The following is a 15,512-nucleotide window of genomic DNA, read 5'->3' on the forward strand; positions in this document are numbered from 1 at the left end:
GAGAAAGAGAGAGACAGCGTGAGCAGGGGAGGGTCAGAGAGAGAGGGAGATACAGAATCTGAAGCAGGCTCCAAGCTCTGAGCTAGCTCTCAGCACAGAGCCCGATGTGGGGCTCGAACCCATGAACTGTGAGATCATGACCTGAGCTAAGTCAGACGCCTAACCAACTGAGCCACCCAGGCGCTGCTATATTTCCACTTTCCATTCTAATTTTGATCCTTCTTTCTTATTTTTCTTGGCGAATGTGGCTAAAGACTTGTCAACAAACAAATCTTAGTTTCACTAATCTTCTCTATTGTCATTTTAGTCTCTATGTCATTTATTTTTGGTCTAATCTTCATTTCCTTCTTTTTACTAACTTAAAGCTTTGTTCTCTTTCTAGTTCCTTGAGGTGTAAAGTTGGGTTATTTATTTGAGATTTTTGTTGTTTTTTTGAGGCACGCATTCATTGGTATGAACTTCTCTCTTAAAACTGCTTTTGCTGCATCCCACAAGTTTTGGTGTATTTCTTTTTTTAAAAAAGTCTCAAGGCATTTTTCATTCTCTTCTTCTTTCTTCTTTGGCCCATTGGCTCTTCAAAAGCATGTTGCTTAAGCTTCATATATTTTTGAGATTTCTAGTATTCTTCATGTAATTAATTTTTATTTTTATATCATTGTGGTCAAAAAAGATGCTTGATATGATATTTATCCTCCCAAGTTTACTTAAATTTGTTTTGTAGCCTAACACATGACCTAGCCTGGAGAAAGTTCCATGTGTTTTTGAGAAGAATGTGCATTCTGTTGGTTTTAGATGACATTCTATAGATAACTTGTCATGTAAGGCTGATATTCTTTTATTGATTTTCTGTCTGTATTATCCATCTATTCATGTAAGGGGGATATTAAAAGTCCCGAAATTATTGTACTGCGGTTTAGTTCTCCCTGTAATCTGTTAATATTTGCTTTATCTTTTTAGGCATTCCTATGTTAGGTGTATAAATATTTACAAATATTAATCATCTCGTGTGATTGACCCTTTTATCATTATGTAACACTCATCCTTGTCTCTTGGTACACTCTTTGCTTTAAAGTCTATTTGACATAAGCATAACTACCCCAGCTTTCTTTTGGTTTCCATTTCCATATTTTTCCATTCCTTCACTTTCTCTCCATGTGTGTCCTTATATATGATGAGATCTGCTGTAGGTAGTATATAGATGAATCTTATGTTTTGGTTTTTTTTAATCCATTAAGCCTCTCTATGTCTTTTGATTGGAGCATTTAGTCCATTTACATTTAAAGTAATATTGATAGTTATCTATTTATTGCCATTTAGTTGCTTATTAGCTGTTTTTGTAGCTCCTCTCTTTATCTTACTCTCTTCTTTTGTGGTTTGATAACTTTCTTTAACAGTATACTTATATTTCTTTATCCTTTTTGTGTATAATGAGTGTAATTTTTTGCTTTGTGGTTACAATGAGGCTTATAAATAACTTGTATTTATAGCAGTCTATTTTAAGTTGATAAACATTAAGTTTGATATTATTCTAAAGCTTCGTAGTTTTACTTTTCACTCCCCCACCCATGTTTTAAGATTTTGATAGCTCATTTTATGTTTTTATCATGTATATCCCATAACTAATTATTGTAATTATAGTTTTTTAAAACTATTTTTGTCTTTTAACCTGCACACTCATCTTCTAAGTGACTAAGCCACTACCTATCCAATATACTTACCTCTCCAGTAAGATTAACTTTTTCCTGTTTTCTTGTTATTAGTTAGGACCCTTTCTTTTCAGCCTAACAAAGGCCCTTTCACATTTCTTGTAAGGCCAGTTTAGTGCTGATGAATTCCTTCAGTTTTTGCTTGTCTGAAAAATTGTTTATGTCTGCATCAACCCTAACTAATAACTTTCAGGGTAGAGTATTCTTGGTTGGATAGTCTTTTTTTGAATACTTTGAATATATTGTGCCACTCCCTTTGCCCTACAAGTGTAGCTGAAAAACCTGCTCATGTTCTTATGAGGGTTCCGTTGTACACAATGAATTGTTTTCCTCTTGCTGTTTTTAGTATTCTTTCCTTGTTTGTAACTTTTGGCATTGTAATTTTAATGTGTGTTGGTGTGGTTCTGTTTGTGTTTCCCTTATTTTCAACTTTCTGAGCTCCCTGAATTTGAACATCTGTTCTTTTTCCAAGTTAGGAAAACTTTCAGACAATATGTCTTCAAATAAGATTTCTGGTCCTTTCTCTCTTCCCTTTCTGAGAGCCCTATAAATATGAATGATAGTCAATTTGATGTTGTCCCATAAGCCACTTACGCTATCTTCACTTTTTTTTTTCCTTTTTACTCTTCTGATTGATGAATTCTCCCATTTCTTCTAGGTGGCTGGTCCTTTCTTCTGATTCATCCAGTCTGCTGTTGAATTCTTCTAGTGTGTTTTTTGAATCAACTTATTGTATTCTTCAGCTCTGTGACTTCTATGTGATACTTCCTTACTTTTTTCATATCTTTGTTGAAGTTCTCATTGTGTTCATCTTTTGTTCTCCCTAGTCAGTGAGCATTTTTAGGATTATTATTTTACACCCTTTATCAGGTAAATTAATTGTTTCATTAAGCTTTTTTCCTATAATTTTATATTGTTCTTTCAATATTAGTAATGAAATAATACCCAAAAGTATGAAAAATCATCCGTAATGGTGGTGAACTAATCTAAATTTTTAAAATACAAAATTGATTCTCCTCGAGTTCACTTCTGTGATTGAGTATATTTGGTGGAAACCACATCTGATTTATATTTCCTGAATTTACCTGTATCTTCACAGGTTACACATTGTTAACTATTTAACAATAAAGGTTTCTGCTTCTTTGAAGGTAACAGGCTTTCACTTTTAATAACACCATGTTAAAAGTAGTTTTTACTTCAATTTTATGAATGGAGTAATTAAGGCACAGGGATTTTAAGGTGTCACTGATAAAATATTGAGACTCAACTGGATGGCATTTTTCACTGGAAATTATATGTAAACTTAAATAACAATTATTCGATGCAACTTTCTGGGTCTGTTAGTTCCTAATAGACATTGTATGGTAGCTTAAGACATCATATTCATACACATTCACCTGCTAATACGTTCATTTTCAAGCACTCTATGCACTGGGATAAAAGGTATGTCCTATGTCATATGCTGAGTGAGCTGCCCATTTAACAAAGGACTAAATTCTTTGATTGGAGAATTTGTTATGGAAGATGAATGAATCAAGATGTGAGTGGAGTGAATGCAAAGAGGTGGTTTTTACAATGCCCATTAAAAATAGAGTTCCTTCAGAAGAAGGAAGTTGTTCTTCACTGTAGATTTAGGATAGCTGACCCTTTCTGAAGAGACATAAGAAGATTTACAAATAATTTACAAATAATAAGATTTACAAATCACTATGCTTGAATAGTATTCCAGAAAATTGAAAGTATACCACCCTCCTGGAAATTACAACAATGATGAGTAAAGGGACACTTATACTTCTGGCAGATGTTATGGTGTGTTGGTTGTGGAGGGGGGAGTCATTGCTAAGAGATACATAAGGTCGTTATTGGTCCCAAGGGGCAGTTGAGTTTTAGAGCAATCAGATAAAGGGTAGGTTCAGAGAAGTAATGAAGATTTGAGAGAATTTGCTAGGGAACCATATTAGAAGCCAGACTACGTAGAATATGGCCTTCTCTTTGAGAATTTTCTTAGGTAATTATTCTCTAGATCAGGATAATCTTAGTGGAAGCACTTAGATCCTATAACCCCCTTAATTCCTGATAACTGTGGAGTCTTGTCTACTTGTGAGAAAAAGGCTTTTATGCAGAGAACAAATGAAGTTCTGCTGGCCTCTTTTAATTCAAAATTTGGTATTTCTAATCTACTAAATGGGAATAAAATATATTTATAGTTACTAAAATACATTTAAATATTACCTTTTGTGAATATTTTCTTTAAAAGATGTGGAATAATCCATATCCCCATCCCCATTACAAAACTCCAGAATGAATTTGAAGCACTACAGATTTATGTAGTAACATTTGGACAACACGTGTACTTCCTTGAATCCAGAGTGAGTGGTAAATGAACTGTTGAAAGGTAAATCGAGGCACATTAAAATGCTTGAAGACCTTATTTGCACATATTTTGATTCCAGATGAACAGAGCCAAGTGAATGGGAGTTAGGAGCACTCTAGAGTGAGGAGCTAAGGGAAAGGTTTTTAAACGAAGATAAGGAAGCAAAGCATGAAACTTATTTGATTGATTATAATTTCAGCAGTTGCTTTATTTGGAAAGCAGGAGTTGGATGTTTGTGATTTGTTGCTTTTAAATTTCACATTTGGATTCAAATGTATAGACTCTAGCTTAGGTTTTGGTTTGCTTATCTAAGTCACCAAGACATTAGAGCCACCTGAGTCCAATGGCCTCTTTGTTTATTTACTTTAACAATACAATGCTATAAATAACAAAAATAAAAAGTTTGCAATTTATTTGCAAAACATTTGCAATTATAGTTTGACGATTCCATTATTCAATTTATTTTATATGAAAGATAAATATTACAAGGGCATCTGTGTGGTTCAGCCAGTTGAAGGTCTGACTTGATTTTGGCTAAGGTCATGATCTCATGGTTGTGGGATCGAGCCCCACATTGGACTCTGCACTAAGCATGGAGCCTGCTTGGGATTCTCTCTTCTTCTCCCCCTCTCCCCTTCCCTAATTCATGCTCCTATTTCCCTCTCATTCTCTTTCAAAATAAATAAATAAACTTAATAAATAAAGGGTAAATATTATAAAACTTTCAGGAATACAATCCATATATTTACTCAAATGTAGACTATATGTTGATGCAAATGTTTATTTGTATTGTGTCAGTTATACATTTTACTCAGATACACTTGATATTTACTTCGTACTCTATTTTTTTAACTTTACCCATTTTTGGAAAACATGTTGCTTTATTCAATCCTTGATATAAAATTATATTTAAAAGTAATGGCACTAAATACATGAAATAGTGAAGATAGGTTACCTTTTTAGAGTAGACAATCATTTTAAAAAGTACTTTTTAATATTTTTAAAAAGATTTCATTTTTTGCAAGCAGCTTTAGGTTCAGTGCAGAATTGAGAAGAAGGTACTGAATACCCTATGTAGCCCCTGTTCTCACTCATTCATGACCTCCTCTATTGTCAGTGACCACCACAGAGGAGTACCTTTGCTACAACTGATAAACCTACAATGACACGTCATTATCACCCTAAATCCATAGTTTATACTAAGGTTTAGTCCTGGTGTTGTGATATTCTTTGGGTTTGCACAAATGTATAAGCACATGTATTCACCATTATAACATCATACAGAGTGATTCCACTGCCCTAAAACTCTCTTAACATTTTGTTTTACAAAACAAGATAAGTTTATGCATTCTGGTCTTATTAGTGTAATTCCATCTTACCGTGTATTTGCTCCCTGAAAACAAAACAATTTAGAAAACTACCATGTCCATCTATAGTGGGTAAAGACTGATATGGAAATGTTAGTGCTTGGAACGAATGGTCAAGAAAATATTCTTGAGACATCTTTGGTGCAAAAAGTTTGTTTTATTGAAGCACAAGGGCAGGACCCATGAGCAGAAAGCTGTAGCGGGGTTGTGACAGGTGACTGTGCAAGTTGGGACATGGTTAGCGATATTGAAGTCTCCAAGGAATTTTAGAAGCAAGGTTGCCAGGAACTTGAGGGAGCTACCTATTGTTAGGAAAGGTCATTTACTACTGTCTAGTAAAGCCTTGTCGTGAGACCTTTCAGATGTATATCAGAGGGCGATATGCTTGGAGATGTGATTGCCAACATGCATCTTAGGGGTTAGAAATAACAGAAGTTTCCAAAGCAATTTTTGCATGTTAAAATAGACTTACAGGATCATAAGGGTTGGGATAACATTAGGCTAAGATTGCCTTTTGCTCTGAGCAAAGTATTAACATCGAGGCAGCTGAGTTCCTAGAGGAAGGTCACTCTGCCTTGTTTCAAGGACTTGTCAGTGGGTTGTAGGTACTAAGAAAATTTAATTTTTTCTTTTGCTGTTGTTTCCCACATTAAAGACAAATTCAGAATACTTTGTTTTCTATCTCATCATCTTTGAAAGTCTTTCTTCCCCAACCTGAGCAGTTAACTCCAGAAGAGGGGACAGATGGTGTCAGGGGCATAAACAGAATATAGCTGATTTGCATGGGGCTGCATCTGGGCACATCACACCTTTGACCCCATCCTGGAGAATGGGAGAAAGGAGTTCCAGAAAACATTTTATTTCTCTTGTTTCCTGTCACAGCATTATTAATCATCTTTCAAATCCTATAAATTAACTTTCAGGTCTTAAAAAGGTAGTCTTTATCTTGTAACTTAGCCCCTGTAAATGTCTCTAGATCAAAATCATGCTCATAATCATTCTATAAAACTATAAAGTCTGGGTCTTTCCTCTGAAGACCCCTTTCACTTGTCAAGGTGATAGGTGACTTGATTAATTAAAGTAAGCTCTCTAGGATAAAGGTTTCTGACTTTCTTCTTTGCTTTAGTCTTGATTTAATAACTGTCAACCTTTAAAAAATCAGTTTTCTGGTTCTATGAAATTATTGTAAGTTAGAGATATATCTCGTAACCATATTAGAGCTAGTGAAAGTGTCTTAAAAATTAAATATATTTTTGAAATGCAGAATAAAAATTTAATTATCAGTATAAATAGTTCTGTCAGCTTAGGGTAAATCAAAAGAAGTTTCTGGGTTTCCATATAAATTAAAATTAGTTACACATAAAATGTCTTTTCCAAAAAATAGGTATATATATATTTTTTTCTTTTAAGAAATGGAAACAATATAATTTTTCATCAGGTTTTAAGACTACCAACTAATGGATCACAAAGATTCAAAATTTTTAGAAAAAATTAAATTTTAAAACTTTATGCATATTTTCAGGTTTTCTTCCAATATCCAATGTTGAAAGTCATATAATGTCTATCAAATGATCCCTAGGAATAGAGAAATAAACAGATTCTCTGGCAGGATTTGCAACTGACTTTTGCAGGAATTAATAAGATAGAAACCTCTTGAAATCTGTTTTTTACTATGTTTTATAGAAGTGTTCACAATAAAATAAAAGAAGTTGCATTTTGTTGGGGAAAACACATCAATATCAAGTTCTTTACACATGACACTGTTTGTTCATTTGTTTTGGCTATTGTAGTGGCTTGCTCAGTAAACATTTGGTTCTACTGTCCCTCTTCAGACTTCCAGTGTATTTATTATGTAGATAAACTTCCTGCAGTATTTCTGAACACTGCATAAGGAAAATATGAATTTTTTATTATTATAATACTTCCTGCACTTCGGCTTTTAAACAGAATTTGGCTACTAAGCTATTACATGCATCCACCACTAGTTTGCTTCCCATAGAGCTAAAAGACAGCTTGTCAAGGTAGAATCCAGAATTGTTTTGTTATAGCTGAAATAAACAACCTTCAAATTGCCAGTTAAATGAATTAAGATGTCAGAAAAGATAAATGGTTGAGAAATGTATAAACAAATGTGTTAATCTAACATAAACTATAATTAAGGACTAAATCCCAAGTAATGGGTTACATAGTCTGTCTTTCTTATAGTCAGTTACTTTCTCTGTGATTCCACAGAACTGGGCTTGCTTCTTTTCCAGTGTTGTGATTGTCTATTTGCCTGCCAGCCTCATCAGAAAGATGACTCTCTCTAGAGCCTTGTCTTGTTCTTTGTAGCTGTCCTAGTGCCTACATAATGAATGACTGAATGAATAAAGATGTGAACATGTAAGTAAATAAGATAATATCAGTAAGAAAAGTCTACTGAAATCTAACTTGGTATGATAAGTAACCAAGTATACAATAATGTATTTGTAGTGATTTTTTTAAAAGATTACATGAGTAGTAAAACGTGTGTGTACTTGTTATTTAATCCTAAATTGTGTGATGTGAAAGGAGCTATTATTTATTGAATGCCTTGTTAGTTTTCTTAGACGGAAAGTATCTAGATTTAATTAGTCAACTTGAAAGCAGGAAGTAGAGAAGGCGGAAAGGGAGTTTGTCAACTATAAGGATACTATTAATCAAATTTTATTAATTAGACTTTGAATTTTAACCATAGAGAATATCCAGCTTGTGCATTCAACCAATCTGGAAATCAGCTTCTTGCCATATTTGCTTTGGGCTTTTTTTGAAAAGTAATTTCTAATATGTCATGTAACAGAATCAGAAGGCAGACTGCACTCTCTTATTGCTTTCTTTCAAATAATTTGAGACCTGAATTTATACTTCCTTCTCTTTAAAGTATCTTGAAGTAGAAATACACCCATTCTTAAGATTAGCCCAGAGCTGAATCCTAAAATAAAGCTCTATTTAGTAAACTCCATAATTCTTATAAAGAAGAATAATGCAAACTTCCTTTACCCATTATGTAAAATATTCTCAAGGCATATAATCTGTCATTAAAAGTGTACATTAGAGGATTTCTGGTGGGAAGGACACTGTGTGGGGTTCAGTAGATAGATGATGGAAAACTTCTGTTGCCAAATTTTTGATCCCTATAGTTATTCATGGAATAATGAATAGTAACTGTTAAAGCTTCTTACAGAATCCAAGGGTAATTTTATTTATAAACACATCAATTTTAATAGAGTGATACAATGTAATGATTATATATTAATGGGCTTTGATGCTAGGCAAATTAATTTCAAATGCTGCCTTTGCTACCGGTGTGGTCTTTGTGAGTAAATTACTTTGATTTCTCTAAAATAGTCTCAGTTTATCTATAAGATAAGGAATGCTATATTTAATTCATAAAGTTGTCATGAGACTTATTTGAGAAAAAATATATAAGATCCCTGCCATAGTGCCTAGCTCAGTGTAAATATCCTATGAGTGGTATACTTATACATACCCACATAGATGTCTAGAGATATTAAACCATAGGCCCAAATCATGTTGCTGATATGTTAAGCTTTTAACCCATGTCAGTTAATAAAGTATTCTGCCTCTGTAGGCTATTTTTTTTTACAATTTTCCATAGGCTTATCTAACCTATGAATTTGAAAAATAATAAGCTTGAGAATGGTATTTAGGCCAGTTCTCCTCCTGTGCAACAGGAATTTTTCTAGCCATTTTAGATTATCACAGGTTATATAAGAATGATAACTTTTATCTTTAAAAAAAAATAACGAGGAAGGGGCCCCTGGGTTGTTCAGTAGGTTTAGCATCTGACTTCAGCTCAGGTCATGATCTCATGATTCATGAGTTCAAGCCCCACATTGGGCTCTCTACTATTAGCACAGAACCCACTTCAGACACTTACCCCTCCCCTTCCCTTCCTCTGTTCACTCTTTCTCTCTCTCTCTCATAAATAAATAAACATTAAAAATAATAAAAAGTAAAAGATAATGAGGGAAATTTCTCAGCAGTTCACGTGTTCTAGTAGGTTTTCTCCCCCCAGTACTTGAGTTTTATTTATCAGATTCTTAAATTATTATTATTGATCAAGTAGGAAGGTAATTATCAAATGCAATTGTGTCTTCTTAGAAGGTACACTATAAAATATTCCTTTTAAAGAAATAAGTGCAGTTGTAAACTCTCAGATGACTTAATTCTTTGTTTCTGTAACTTCTATTTGATAGGGGAGGAAGGGGTAAGTTTTTATTTCCAGTTGTTGGAGAATTTTGTTCACTATATCCTGGAAAGAAATGCAGTTGGAATTTGGGATAGAAGAAGGGTATAGAAGTATGCCAAGTTCCCAGATTATAAACACCATTAGGAACAAAAAACAAAGAGGAAAGGAAGCATTTGTACTGCTTTTTACTCAATTCAATGTTTCTATAATGAAATAAAATAATAAATAACTTGTATTTTCCATTCCAGTTTGTAATTCTGAATAGATATAGAATTATACTTCTTTAGATATATAGTTAAGTATGTATTTTTTTCTTATCATTTAATATTTTAAAAAATTGGCTGCTAATAAATTTGAAGGATCAAAGGATTCAGTTAGCGTATCAACAATGAGAAAAAATAAAAGATAATACAGCCCACATATTATTATGAGATAGAAATTGTTTCTATATGCAGTGTAACTTGGCCCAACTCATCTCATTTACTGAAGCTTTAGTTAGCTTAATTTACTTTATGTTAGATAAAAGACCTAGATGGTAAAAATACAGAGAATGGAATTGTAATCTATTATCAAAAGACTTCTAAAAACATTATGTTCAGCAATCAAGGACTTTTTATTTCATCCTCAACATTTATACTATGCATATAATTATGTATAGATACATTTCAACAAAATAATAAAAAAAGATTAAATATATTTCTTTTTGAGCTAATAATTCTCAATAAATGATTTACAGTTGGTGTCACTGGGGTGTAATAAGACCACAGTTCTTTTAATGTATTAATGTACTGAAAATCTGATAAACAGTCTCAAATTTCAAATTCCTGACTAATCTTAATTTTTTTTGATAAAACTTACTGTCTTTATTATTATTACTATATTCATTCCTTTCTCATTCCATGTAATTACATAACACTTCTTACTGCAGAGAATACATAAAACTTCTGTAGTCTATGTCTGAACATGATTATTCATCTTACAGAAATGTTGATTCTACCAATTTCCTAAGTGCTTGAAAGATCATTAAGTAGAAAGCAAGCTTGATATATGGGACCATGAGAATAGCTGGTTTTATGTGGAGGGCATTTTGCTCTCCAGGCTATACACTACCCCTTATTTTATTAAAGAATTTATTAAAGAATCATTGTGATTTACCCCTGTGAGCATGAGCACAAGGATATGGGCAGTCTGAACATGGCATACGCTGACCTTCTCTCTGAAATTTCACATTTACTATAAGATTCAAAATAATGTTTGTATTATTATATAGGTAATAGTTAATAGTGGACACATGAATGAGATTTTTAATGAAATACATACATATATAAAATTATTTAGATGCTAAATAGGATTTGTATAAAATCTTACCCCAGACTTTGGGAGATAGGTATTTCTTTCCTCTGTACTTCACATATATTAATCTAAATTTTTGAGAATCCCACATGAAGCATAGTTAATAACATTGTTCAATTTTGCATAAGCCTCTAAAAGGAGTACACATCCCTAACCCCTTTTCCACCCTGTGCTACACTGGAGAGAAGGGCTCTAGCAATTATATAAAGGGGAGTAAAGAAAATCAATTAATTATACATGAAAATGGTTTTGCCAGAAAAGGTAAGTCACTTAAATCATCTCTATAATTCTTTTGAATTTTGCCAAGTTTAGATGTTGCAATATCAGGATTTCTCAATTTATTTTATTCTAATATTGAAATATATTTATTTAATATATTTAATATTATTTTATTAATTTTATTAATATATAATTTTATTTTAATATATTTAAAATAAAAATATTAAAATATTTTCCCTTAAGGCTGAGATAAAACAAACCCCAATGACAGAATTTCAAAATTATACTATTTGAGCTCTTACTGTTTAATTGTTTATTCCTACAAAATAATGGAGAAATTAAATATCTTTTTAGTTTGGGAGATTTAATTACATAAATTTTACTTAACAAAACTCTTTAAGCTTTTTGCCTCCATTCTTTATGTTGCCAAATAACAATTAACTAATTTTAAACAGATTGCAAACAAGATTTAGAGCACTCACAAAAAAATATAATGCCATTGTAGCAGAATTAGGGTAATTTACAAAGTAGTTCTTCAATGTTGTAAGCATCTCTAAATTCTAACTGATAAGTTAGCAGAGAGAAAACGTATTGTAGCATGCAGAATTTTTTCTCAACATTTTATATAACAGGTACATTGTATATATAAAATGTTTTTAAATTTTGACATTTGGGGGGCTCCTGGATAGCTCAAGGTGGTTGATCATCTGACTCTTGATTTTGGCTCAGCTCATGATCTCATGGTTTGTGAGATCCAGCCCCACATCAGGCTCTGCGCTGGCAGTGTAGAGCTTACTTGATTTCTCTCTCTGTCCCTCCCCTGTTTGTGCACACATGCACTCTCTTTCTTTCTTAAGATAAATAAATATTAAACATTTTTGACAATTTTTACTTCTTTAATATTTTAACTTACCTAGATGCAATTTTTATTACATGTGCACAATAAACAATTACAAACAGATTTCTACTCCATAGTTTATTAAGCAATGTGTTTACTAAGCAATGTGTTTACTAAGATGGTGTGCTGTAGCAAAATTTGCATGTGTGTTGCAGTGCACCAACAATTTGCTTTGAACTTTGAACGTTTCAGTTGAATTTATTTTAACAATTCCAATAATTTCAGATATTTCATGTTTACCAGAGGCTTCATGTTCCAAAGGCTTACTAACTAATCCCATGAATTGGATGAAAACTTAAATCCTCATTAGAATTAATTCAGCTGATTTTCTATACAAAGACTATGATGGTAACAATATAAATATTCTTTGTATACTTGCGTTGCAATGAAGCCAATCAATTAACATCTATCACCTCACTTGCAATCGTACACAAATAAATGAGCAGGATTATTTCAGAAGAATTATCTAAGTGAAAAGTCATGTTGTTTGTAGAGATACATATGAATTTAACTTCTACAATTGTACTGATTAAGTCATCATGTTTGAGCATACTGTTAAATAACTGATTGGATGAAGCCCACCTGCTTTATGGAGGATAATCTGCTTTACTCAAATTCTACTGATTGAAATATTTATCTCATCCAAAAAGTGTCTTCAGAGCACCATTCAGACCAATGTTTGACAAAATACCCAGACACCTTGGCCTAACTAATTCAATACATAAAATTAAGCATCTAAAGGCTGCTGAATGAAGTAGGACTGCTACAACAAATATAAAATGAACTTCCATAAAGCACAATATATTCATTTTTTCATATGAATGCTTCCTTCAACCAGGAAGGTAGTTTTTGCTTGAGGAAATGGAAGGCATGGGTCTTATTCTATTGTTTTGAGCAAGCATTGACAAACTAAATCTTGAGGGCCAAATCTCATCAGTCACTTCTTTTGTAAATAAAGTTTTATTGGAACACAGCCATACTCATTAAGCATTGTCTACAGCTGTTTTCATGCTACAAAGGCAGATTCTAGTAGTTGTCACATAGATTGTACTTCCCAAAGCCTAAAATATTTACTTTTTTATTTACAGAGACTGTTTGCCAATATCTGGCCTAGGGTCAGAAGTTCTGTGCATTATCAACTGCTTAGAACTTAAAAATACAAAACAGATAAGGTTCAGTAAGGAGAAGTAAAGCCAGATTATTTGAAGTTTTTTTTTTTGTCATGCATTTACTCTGTCAAACAGTAAGAAATTACTTCGTTGGTACTAGTGCTGTACCCTCAGTAATTTTGAGGTAATTATAATGTGTGCTTGAATACAATAGGCATGAGAATGTCTTATCACCTTTAGAAATTACAGCTGAGGTTTTCAGGGGACTACTTTTGAATTTGAGATGTTACTGCTCATTGCAAGAGCTTTACTAAATATTAAAAAAGCCAGCTACAGCTCTCAAGACTTGTAAAATATATCCTTGGAATAAACTACTGAATTATGCAAACTACGTGGGTTTTAAAGTGTGACCAGATAGGCTGTTAGGAAATTAACTCTCAACTAGTTTTCCAGTTGGAGGCAACTTACGATTTTTAATCGCCAACTCACCACATCCCACTGTATTTTGCATAGAGAATAATGCATTCAATAATTTTGGCTTCAAAGGCTAATGTGGTCATGAAAATTCAGTGTTTGTAGCCACTCAAACTAATTGTTCCATTGAAAATATAATGAAGAAGCCATAAAGGAATTTCATAGATTTTTCAAAGTGCTAGAGCAATAAATGATCCCTCATGGTTCCTCTTTGAAACATTATTTTCCATGCTTCACAGCTCTTACTAACAGAATGAGAAATATTTGGGATGTATTTATGCATCAGAGGAATATGGACATTCCTGGCCAAGGCACAGATGGTGAGAATTAAAGTTCATTCCCAGGGACAAGATTCAATGTATGAATACAGAGAAGCTAATAAACGATTGAAAAAGGAGAAGTTCATTGTAGAGTGTGAAATCTTTCTAAGAAAGTACTATAATGTGAAATCTTTCTAAGAAAGTAATATAATACTACTAGGAGATTGTCCAAATGTGTTCTCATAGATTTCTTTAAGGATAGATTACATTTGTTTTTAAGGTATACAATTGTTAGGGTGGTGTTGGTACCATTTGGAAAGTAATAGACAAAATGCTTATGCCAGTGTGGATCAGGAAAACATGGAATTACTTACATTAAAATAAAAGGTTTCTTATATCTGGTGTTTTAGCTAAACTTTCTGAAGACCAATATTAGCACCCTCCATTAAATCAACTCCACTCAATTAGAAACATCTAGTCTGTGTTTGGATCATTAGCATTTTGGTGGCCATACTTAGGCTACAGCATGATTTTTTTTTCTTAATTTTGTCTGTTTTCTCATTATTGCCAAAAGAAATTTGCTAATTCTTATATGAATAATTCTTATATGAAATAATGTATCACTTATAGTCTGTTTTTATAAATATATGTTACCTGACACATTGGTATTTGGGGCATTGGTTTTGAAAAACAGAATAATACCTGAAGTAGAGTTTAAGGGTTGTCTCCAGGAATATGGCCATTGAATAAGTCTCACATTTAATGTGATCAGACTTCCAAATAATTAGGACACTACTCCCATGGTTAAGTTATGTTATATAACACAAGCAAAAACCAGACAATTTTAGAGAATGGAGGAAAGTTAATTTAAAAAATAGCACAGAATTTTCTGAATCCAAAAGAAAAAATAGATAAAATATGGATATAGAATCCAAACTCATTTTTTACCAAAGTATTTAACTTAGGTATAATTTACAAAATAAACTGTTATGACTGTGTCTTAGTGAAGGAATTGAAGATAAATTTTGAAAATACATCATCACAACTTTTGCTCTACTTTTAGTAAAAGTTTAAAAAGAATATCTTGGGGGCACCTGGGTATTCCATTTAGTTAAGTGTCCAGACTCTTGATTTTGGCTTAGGTTATAATCTCACAGTTTGTGAGTTCAAACTCCACATTAGCCTATGTGCTGACAGTGCAGAGCTTGCTTGGGATTTTCTTTCTCCCTCTCTCTCCACCCCCACATCCCTTCTCTCAAAAACAAACAACAAAAAGATAATACTAAACCAGCTTAAATAGCTCTAGAGTTTTCCTTCTGTTATCAATATGCTCTCTTGGATTGATTTCACCCATATATGATGATAAAATAAAATGTAGAAAGTATAGATTATCTGTGGCTGTGTCATTGTCATCAACACAACCTGAATTAAGTTAACAACTAAGGGAGTGCCTGTGTGATTCAGTCAGTTAAGCGTTGGACTCTTGATTTCACTCAAGTTATGATCTCAAGGCTCATGAGT

Source organism: Crocuta crocuta, unplaced genomic scaffold (assembly GCF_008692635.1).
Source record: "Crocuta crocuta isolate KB4526 unplaced genomic scaffold, BGI_CrCroc_1.0 scaffold790, whole genome shotgun sequence".
Classification (NCBI taxonomy): Eukaryota; Metazoa; Chordata; class Mammalia; order Carnivora; family Hyaenidae; genus Crocuta; species Crocuta crocuta.